At 38.8% G+C, this 8,327-nt stretch overlaps 1 pseudogene; it reads right to left on the bottom strand.

Moving 5' to 3' along the window:
• Positions 1-7,118: 7,118 nt before the first annotated feature.
• Positions 7,119-7,962, bottom strand: LOC105722026 (renin receptor-like; annotated as a pseudogene).
• Between the last annotated feature and the right edge of the window lie 365 nt (positions 7,963-8,327).

Below are 8,327 nucleotides of genomic sequence, written 5' to 3'. Positions count from 1 at the left end.
CTGTATGATTTTCATATCTCCCATAGACTTTTGGCCATCTTCCAATCTAGAGTGAAGCTTTAGGTCTTTTTTTCCCCCAAACCTTGCTTAAATCACTAGAAAAATAACTTAAAATAAATCTTATTATTCTTTTTTTTAAAAAAAATGAATGGTAGATGGCAAGTTTAAAGACAAATCAACAGGGAGACCATTATCCTAAGTGAATTAATAGAAAACTAAATACCACATGTTCTCACATATAAGTGAAAGCTAAACATTGAGTACACATAGACATGGGATGGGAACAATAGACACTGGGAAATACTAGAGAAGGGAGAGAAGGAGGGGAGCAAGGGCTGAAAAACCACGTGTTTTTTGGGGGGATCACTCATACCCGAAATCTCAGTGTCATGCAATATGCCCATGGAACAAATTTGCAGATGTATACTGAATCTAAAATAAAAGTTGAAATCATATAAATAAATAATAATTAAAGTAATAATAATTAAGGAGGAGGGAAAAGACAAATCCAAAGACTCTAGGCTTGTGTCTGAGCAAAGAGGAAATGCCAGGAAACTAGGAAGTTTGCAAGTTCCTTTATAGAAAATGGCTGCATCGTACTTATTCTTTACTACCACGTCATGTTACTAATCTCATAAAATACTTTTAAAGTCATTTGACCTCAAGAAGAGTACACCATAGTGCCTGTCTCTGTCAGTTTGTGCTGCTATAACAGAATATCATAGACTAGGTGGCACACATAACACATATTTACTTCTCATTTATGTCTGGAAGCTGGAAGTCCAAGATTAGGGTGTCAGCATCGTCAGGTTCTTGGAGACGATCCTTGGTATGGTTTGGCTCTGCGTCCCCACGCAAATCTCATCTTGAATTGTATTCCCGTAATTCCCACATATTGTGGGGGAACCTGGTGGGAGGTAATTTGAATCAAGATGGCAGTTTCCCTCATACTGTTCTCATGGTAGCAAATAGATCTCACAAGATCTGATGGTTTTATCAGGGATTTCTGCTTTTGTATCTCCTCATTTTCTCTTGCTGCCACTATGTAAGAAGTGCCTTTCACCTCCTGCCATGATTCTGAGGTATCTCCAGTCATGTGGAACTGTAAATCCAATTAAACCTCCTTTTTCCCCAGTCTTGGGTATGTCTTTATCAGCAGCATGAAAATGGATTAATACAGTACATTGGTAACAGTAGAGTGGGGTGTTGCTGAAAAAATACCTGAAAATGTGGAAGTAACTTTGGAATTGCATATCAGACTGAGGTTGGAACAGTTTGGAGGGCTCAGAAGAAGACAGGAAAATGTGGAAAAGTTTGCAACTTCCTAGAGACTTGTTGAATGGCTTTGCCCAAAATGCTGATAGTGATATTGGACAATAAGATCCAGGCTGAGGTGGAGAGACCACCTCAGCTGGAGATGAGGAACTTCTTGGGAATTGTAGTAAAGGTGACTCTTGTTATATTTTAGCAAAGAGGCATTTTGCCTCTGCTCTTGAGATTTGTGGAATTTTGAACTTGAGAGAGATTATTTAAGGTATCTGGTGGAAGAAATTTGTAGCTGCAAAGCATTTAAAAGGTGACGTGGGTACTGTTAAAAGCATTCCATTTCAAAAGGAATAAACAGCATAAAAGTTCAGAAAATTTGCACATGTAGTAGAAAATTTGGCATGCAGTAGAAAAGAAAAAACCATTTTTTGAGGAGAAATTCAAGCTGGCTGCAGAAATTTGCATAAGTAACAAGGAGCTTAATGTTAATTCCCAAAACAATGGGGAAAGTGTCTCCAGGGAATGAAATAGGCATGGCAGCACCTCCCATCACAGACCTAGAAGCCTAGGAGGAAAGAATGGTTTTGTGGACCAGGCTCCAGTTTCCCATGCCATGTGTAACCTAGGGAATTGGTGCCTTGTGTCCCAGCCATTGTTAAAAAGGGCCAAGGTACAGTTTGGCCCATGGTTTCACAGGGTATAAGCCTCAAATCTTGGTGGCTTCCACAGAGTTGAGCCTGTGGGTGCACAGAAGTCAAGAATTGAAGTTTGGGAACCTCCACCTAGATTTCAGAAGATATATGGAAATTCCTGGATGCCCAGGCAAAAATTTGCTGCAGGAGCAGGGCCCCCATGGAGAGCCTCTGGTAGGGGCCCTCATGGAGAACCCCACACAGTGTAGAAGGGAAATGTGGAGTCAGAAGCCCCACACAAAGTCCCTACTGGAGCACCACCACTGTGAGAAGAGGGCCACTGTCCTCCAGACCCCAGAATAGTAGATCCACTGATAGCTGGTACTGTGCACCTGGAAAAGCCTCAATGCTGGCCTGTGAAAGCAGCCTGGAAGAGGGCTATACACTGCAAAACCACAGGGACAGAGCTGCTCAAGACTATGGGAACCTACCTCTTGCATCAGCATGACATGGATGTGAGACAGGAGACAAGGAGTCAAAGAAGATCATTTTGGAGATTTAGAATTTGACTGCCTCACTAGATTTTGGACTTGCATGGGCCCTGTAATCCCTTTGTTTTGGCCAATTTCTCCCATTTGGAATGGCTGTATTTACCCAATACCTGTATCTCCATTGTATCTAGGAAGTAACTAGCTTGCTTTTGATTTTACAAGCTCATAGGCACAAGGGACTTGCTTTGTCTCAGATGAGATTTTGGACTGTAGACTTTAGGGTTAATGCTGAAATGAGTTAAGACTTTGGGGGACTGTTTGGAAGGCACGATTGGTTTTGAAATATAAGGACATGAGATTTGGAGGGGCCAAGGGTGGAATGACATGGTTTCACTCTGTGTCCCACCCAAATCCCATCTTGAATTGTACTCCCATAATTCCCACATGTTGTAGGAGGAACCTGGTGGGAGAGAATTTGAATCATGGGGGCAGTTTCCCCCCATACTATTCTCATGGGAGTGAATAAGTCTCATGAGATCCAATGGTTTTATCAGGGGTTTCTGCTTTTGCATCTCTTCATTTTCTCTTGCCGCCACCATGCAAGAAGTGCCTTTCACGTCCTGCCATGAGTCTGAGGCCTCCCAGTCATGTGGAACTGTAAGTCCAATTGAACCTCTCTTTCTTCCCAGTCTTGAGGTTATCTTTATCAGTAGTATGAAAACAGTCCTCTTCCTGAAAGCATCCTCAGATGGCCTTCCTTGGTGCAAGCACACAGAGGGAGAGAGAGAATATCTCTCTCTTCTTCTATGGATGCTAATCCCATCATGAGGGCTCTATCCTCATGACTTCATATAAGCCTAATTACGGCCCAGAGGCCCCATCTCCTCCTAATATCATCCCATTGGGGGTTTGGATTTCAACAGATGGATTTCAGGGGATGGGGCACAAACACACAGTTTAAACAAGTAACTTCCTGATCACAAAAGGGGACATATAATCTTCAAAAACTAAAGTATTTTAAAAATTGACAATTTAAAAGCAGATTACAAATCACTACTACACAAGTTACTACTACTTGTAGACTAATTTAAACAATTAATTTTGAACTTCAGGTAGAAATGATCTTTAAAAAATTATAATATAAAGAATAAGCATAAAATATATTAGTAGCTTAATAACATATTCAAAGTTCATATAGCCTGTAAGGATATTTGATGACCTTGTGGTAAAATTATATCTATTGGGTGCAGTGGCTCATGCATGTAATCCCAGCACTTAGGGAGGCTGAGGTAGGTGGATCACTTGAGCTCAGGAGTTCAAAACCAGCCTGGGCAACATGACGAAACTTCATCTCCAAAGAAGATACAAAAATTAGTTGGGCGTGATGGTGCACTCCTGTGGTCCCGGATCCTTAGGAGGCTGAGACACAAGAATCCCTTGAACCCAGGAGGTGGAGTTGCAGTAAGCTGGGATCGCATCTCTGCACTCCAGCCTGGGTGACAGAGTGAGACTACTGTCACACACACACAAAAGGCATGCTCAGGGGTGGACTGAGGCTCAAAAGATAGACAAAATGATCTCTTAAAACCTATCAAATTCGTTAGTTCTATTAGACACAGATGTGTATGTGAGAAAGACTCAAAATATGGGCTTAAAGAAGACAGCAGTTCCTTTTTTTTTTTGTTAATCACTGATTCCTTTTATTTTTCTCTTTCTCTCTCTCTTTTTTTATTATACTTTAATTTCTGTGGTACATGTGCAGAACGTGCAGCTTTGTTACATGGGTATGCACGTGCCATAATGATTTGCTGCACTTATCTCCCCATCATCTACATTAGGTATTTTTCCTTATATTAGCTGTCTCCAGTCCCTCCATCCCTGCTAACCCTCCCCTAGCCTCCCCAACTCCCCTCCGACAGGCCCTGGTGTGTGATGTTCCCCACTCTGTGTCCATGTGGTCTCATTGTTCAACACCCATTTATGAGGGAGAACATGTGGTGTTTGTTTTTCTGTTCTGTGTCAGTTTGCTGAGAATGATGGTTTCCAGCTTCATCCATGTCCCTGCAAAGGACATGAACTCATCCTCTTTTAGGGCTGCATAGTATTCCACGGTGTATATGTGCCACATTTTTTTTATCCAGTCTATCATTGATGGGCATTTGGGTTGGTTCCAAGTCCTTGCTATTGTAAACAGTGCTGCAATAAACATACGTGTGGATGTGTCTTTATAATAGAATGATTTATAATCCTTTGGGTATATACCCAGTAATGGGATTGCTGGGTCAAAAGGTATTTCAAAAAAAAAAAAAGCAGTTTATTCCTTGTCTTGCTGTCATTCTCTTATCCTGTCCCAAGATCTAAATCTTCATGCCCACATTGCAGGTAGGAAAAGTGTAACTAGGAGTAAGTGCAGCAGGATCACAGATCTTACTTTTTGAGGAGACTCCCTGAAAGTTCCACACAACACTTACATTTAACAAATTTATTGCCCACTCAGTTATGTGGCCATTCATATCTGAGAGGGGGGCTGGAAAATGTAGTCTTACACTGTGGCAATGTGCCAGCAAAATATTGGTGTCCTATTACTGAGAAGGATGGAAAGAGCTGCTGGAGTAGGCAATTAAGATGCTCTGCCACAGGTTTATTTATCTAAGTCATAATTAAAGAAATTCTATTAATTTAGGCCAAATAGAAAACACAAAAACATATTTGATGGATACCTTTGAGACATTAACTCATCATGGAAAGTGCCTTTCTTCAAGTGTCTAAAACAAAGGTCAACATTTTACGATTTGAGTAGCAGTGGTTGTTACTCAAGGTTAACATAGTTGTTGAATAGTGATTAAGTCCGGGCCCTGGAGCCAGGCGATCTTGGTAGAGTTCTGGTATTAATTGTATGGACTTGGACAAATCACTTGGCACATTTGATTCATCTGTGAAATGGAGAAAATGATATCTATTTGTCGAGGTTGTTGTGATGAGTAAGTAAATTACAAATGGAAAGTTAATGAATACAGAACTGTGCCTAACACCTAGCCAGTGCTTAATAAATACTAGTTTTCTTTATAATTCATTTCATGAGTATTATATCTAAAGCACACATTGTCTAATAGCCTTCATACTATATGATGTGTATAATAAAATGAAAAAGTTTCAGTTAAATGTATATGTTAGTTTTATGCTTATTAAATTTACATTTAATCTTAGACTACCCATTATTACTGGGTATAAAGTCTAATAAAGGCAAAGTGATCTATATTTCACAAATAATTTTTAATAAATACATAGACTGCTAAAGAAAACATCTCTAAAATTTAATAATATAGGTAGGACTGTATCTTCAGCATGAATTATTACTATACATTTTTGCAGTATTAATAGCTGAGAAAGTCATATATGATATCCAAAACTGGTAATAAAAGAATAAAATCATGTTCAGCTTACTTGATCTTCATTAAATCATAAGTATGTTGTGGAATAAAGCCCAGATTCCTATTGGTGAAATTTCATTTATTTAAAGTTTCATGAAATCTGCTCAGCATTCTGTGTTAGTGTCTTGGATATAATCCATTCTCTGATATTATTTATAAATTATACTCATTAAAGAAACTGTGAACATTTTGATATACTGACAAATTGCACCCTCCAGTGGAAAAAATGTTTATCCATAAAATGTTAATGTGTTTCTGCACCGCAACTTTAATATATTCAAAGTTGCTTTTGCCTAAAATTCTTTTAAATGTAATTGTGTTTTATGACCTAAATATGTAGAATGAATATATATCTCACTCTATTAGATATACATTATACTTTATGAGTCCTCAGTCTATTATGTAAATAGGACATTAAATGTCAGCTAAATAAAAGAGCTTTAAAGAAAAATTATTTTGGAATTATTCACTTGTCAGTCTTTACAGACATGAGTCTACTCCAACATAAAAAGCAGAACTCATTCACTTCCACTTCATATTCTATAGAGTAAAGTGGAACCACAAACCATAGTAACTTACACAGGGGGACAAGTTACTGAACTAAAAATATTTTATATTCATGCCTCAAAATATCCCTCAAGGATTTTCATTTGTATAATTAAAAGCAACTATACTCCACAAGGCTAGTTTTTTCTTAGATAAACGTAGTATTTTTAGTATCCATATGGAATCATATGGATACTAAAAATTGCAGAAGAAGGTAAAAAACAGCCATCCTCTTTCAATCAGAAAGAGTTCCAAAACTGAGTAACTGTATAAACACATCCATATTTTAGGGCTACTTTAAGTTAAAAGCCTTTCTCTTGTTTCAGAGATAGTTACATGAAATGAAGATATTTACAAATTGTTCATAGCCTGCAACAGCCCAAATATGATTTTCACCTATGCTGTGTAAAGAAGTTAAACATTCATAAGTTTCTCTACTAAATTCAGTGCATTTTTTCATCATACGTAACACAAGCAAATCTAAATGTTTTAATTTCTTTCAGTGCATATTTCCAAACTCATTAAAGGGATTGAAATTATGTTATTAAATGGCTATATCATATTTCAGTGTATTATGGAATCTATATCACACAATTTGATTCACACCAATACTATAATTCACTCTAAAAAATCACAGGCATGCACAAAATAGGGAACAAAATATGAGTTTTTAATAAATTTAAAGTATACTAACTACTTTAAACCACTGTAATATATATTTTAACAAAATAGCTAATTTCCAAACCCCTTTTCTAATTCTGGCACAAGGAATGTTCAATGTATTCAAATTTCTGTTTTGTAATCCTATAAATGATGCTATCATATCCAGGATCCATGTTCCAAATACTGTAGGAGGTGACAGTCACAGTCAAGGCCAAGGTGATCGTTATCCAAAGTATCATGTTGAAAATCACTGAATATTCAAAATTATACTTATATGCAAGTTTATAGGGACTTACTGGGTTCTTCACTTGTTTTGCCTCAAAGATAGTCCTTGTCTTCCTCACAAGGGAGCTGTCAAATGACTTAACAGTGACTATCTCTGCCACTGCATTCCCACTGTAATCACTGTACATGTCATCTGCAAACTTTTGCAGTGTCAACAAAGATCTTAGAAGCATCTCTGAATTGTTCAGAGTCTTCCCTGTAATGCGTCCCAATTTCATCCAAACCTGCCAGCTCCAATGAATATAAATCAGGAAAATGATCTTTGTCTAGATGCTTATGACAAGACAGCAAGTTTGAAATATCATATAGCACTTGGAGTTCAGAAAGAAAGAGCAGGTCAACTCCATTGTTCCTACTCAGAGAATTCAAGGGAAATGAACTGAGAATAGAGTTTTCCTGAAAGAAGCGATTATGGAGCTGTTCTAAGGTGACTGAAAGGTCTTCAAACACTGAGTTTGCCTTCCCTACCACATACACTCTTTCCTCACTGGGAGCCAACTGCAAAACAACAGGAGTTTCCTCAGAAAATAAGGAGCAAATGGAATTTGCAACAGTGTTAAGACTAAAAGGAGCTGCTTTCTCCAAAGGGTAAGAAATGACACTGCCTGTGGGTAGAGCCAGTTTGTCCACTCCCTTCACCATCACCATGACGGTAGCCCAAGGACGATGAACTAGGTCACTCCCTGCAAGTCCTGGCCAAGAAGGGCTTTTCTTCACAGAGAAGACCATGTACAATGCAGCCACATCCAGGATTCACTCTGTGGTATAGGCCAATTTCCATTTCGAAAACTAACAGACTGTGGTGATTTCAATATACTAAACTTGTTCCCCCAAACATCCACCACCAGCAAGGACAGGAGCACAACAAACACAGTCACGGTGCTGCTGCGGCTGCAGCAGTGCAGGCAACAAGGAGTGGGCCGGTGGGACACGTGGGACACAGTGGGCAACCACCACAGCTTGAGAAGGTGACAGCAATCAGACTCATCCTGACTCATGGTGCTTGTCCCTTC

The sequence above is a fragment of the Aotus nancymaae genome, unplaced genomic scaffold (assembly GCF_030222135.1).
Source record: "Aotus nancymaae isolate 86718 unplaced genomic scaffold, 86718_ANA_hifiasm-v0.15.2.pri h1tg000039l, whole genome shotgun sequence".
In the NCBI taxonomy this organism is placed as follows: Eukaryota; Metazoa; Chordata; class Mammalia; order Primates; family Aotidae; genus Aotus; species Aotus nancymaae.
This window is presented reverse-complemented; position numbering and strand designations above follow the sequence as displayed.